We start from the raw sequence: 1,994 nt of genomic DNA on the forward strand, positions 1-1,994 counted from the left end.
ATATCCTAGTAAAAGGGCTTCCCAGGTGGTGTTATCAGTAGAGAAGCCACCCACAAATGCAGGAGATATAAGAGATGCGGGTTCAAACCCTGGGTTGGGAAGATATCCTAGAGGAGGGCTTGGCAACCCACTCCAGTATTCTTGCCTGGAGAATAACATGGGCTACAGCCCATTGGACCACACAGATTTGGACACGACTAAAGCGACTGAGCATGCATGCACGAAAGTGAAAGTGAAGTCGCTCAGTCGTGTCCGACTCTTTGCGACCCCATGGACTGTAGCCTGCCAGGCTCTTCCATCCATGGGATTTTCCAGGCAAGAATACTGGAGCATCCTGGTAAAATCTTAAAACGATGCAGAATAGAAAAATTTACTTTCCAGGGTATGAGCTGTGTTCACCAAGGTAGATTCCAGTGTCACCTTGGCAATTCCTGGATCTTTAACTATCATTTGTGGCTTTCATACAAAATGTTTCATTGACGGAACTTTCCAGAACGCTCGGTGAGAGGCAGAGGAGCAGTGACTGCCCAAGCTGCGCATAGCAACGCGCTTCTTCCCGCTCCCCAACACCGGCATCTGCCCGCACACCGGCTGTAGAAAATGGTGAAAGAAACCACTTACTATGCTGTTTTGGAGGTCAAACCCAATGCCACCCAAGAAGAACTGAAAAAGGCTTACAGGAAACTGGCCTTGAAGTACCACCCTGTTAAGAATCCAAATGAAGGCGAGAGGTTTAAACGGATTTCTCAAGCTTACAAAGTGCTCTCTGATGCAAAGAAAAGGGAATTATATGACAAAGGAGGAGAACAGGCAATTAAAGATGGTGGAACAGGTGGTGGTTTTGGCTCCCCCATGGACATCTTTGATATGTTTTTTGGAGGAGGAGGCAGGATGCAGAGAGGAGAGGTAAAAATATTTTGCATCATCTTATAGTAACCTTAGAAGATTTACATAATGGTGCAACAAGAAAAGTAGCCTTGCAAAAGAATGTGGTTTGTGACAAATGTGAAGGCCGAGGTGGTAAGAAAAGGAGCGGTAGAATGCTGTCCCAATTGTCAAGGTACTGGAATGCAAGTAAGAATTCATCAGATAGGACCTAGAATGGTTGAACAAATTCAGTCTGTCTGCATGGAGTGCGGGGGCCATGGGGAGCAGATCAGTCCTAAAGATAGATGTAAAAGCTGCAACGGAAGGAAGATAGTTCGAGAAGAGAAAATACTAGAAGTTCATACTGACAAAGGCATGAAAGATGGCCAGAAGATAACATTCCATGGTGAAGGAGACCAAGAACCAGGACTGGAGTCAGGAGATATTATCATTGTTTTAGATAAGAAGGACCATGCTGTTTTTACTGCAGGAGGAGAAGACCTTTCATTGTGTATGGACAAACAGCTGGTTGAGGCATTGTGTGGCTTCCAGAGGCCAATATCTACTCTTGACAACCGAACCATAGTCATCACTTCTCATCCAGGTCTGATTGTCAAGCATGGAGACATCAAGTGTATGCTAAATGAAGGCGTGCCAATTTATCGTAGGCCACATGAAAAGGGCCGCCTAATGATTGAATTTAAGGTAAACTTCCCTGAGAATGGCTTTTTCTCTCCTGATAAACTCTCTTTGCTGGGAAAACTTCTGCCTGAGAGGAAGGAAGTAGAAGAGACTGATGAAATGGACCAGGTAGAATTAGTGGACTTTGATTCAAGTCAGGAAAGATGGCGCTGTTACAATGGAGAAGCGTATGAGGGTGATGACCATCATCCTCAGGGTGGTGTTCAGTGTCAGACCTCTTAGTAGGGCCTGTGAATAACACTCACTGCTGGGGTTTTATTTGCAGTAGTGATTGAGTGTGAAGGACTATAATCATAATATGCTCACTACTTGCTTTTGTTTTAATATTCAACTATAGTAGTGTTTAAAAGTTAAATGAAGAATAAACTCGAATATAAAAGCTCTGACTTTGCCCTGTACGTATGATGACTTCAGTGTGCAAGATA

General features: G+C 44.1%; 1 pseudogene; it reads left to right on the forward strand.

The window, feature by feature from the left end:
* Positions 1-600: 600 nt before the first annotated feature.
* Positions 601-1,791, forward strand: LOC122445066 (annotated as a pseudogene).
* Positions 1,792-1,994: the final 203 nt, after the last annotated feature.

This window comes from Cervus canadensis, chromosome 7 (genome assembly GCF_019320065.1).
Source record: "Cervus canadensis isolate Bull #8, Minnesota chromosome 7, ASM1932006v1, whole genome shotgun sequence".
NCBI classification, from domain to species: domain Eukaryota; kingdom Metazoa; phylum Chordata; class Mammalia; order Artiodactyla; family Cervidae; genus Cervus; species Cervus canadensis.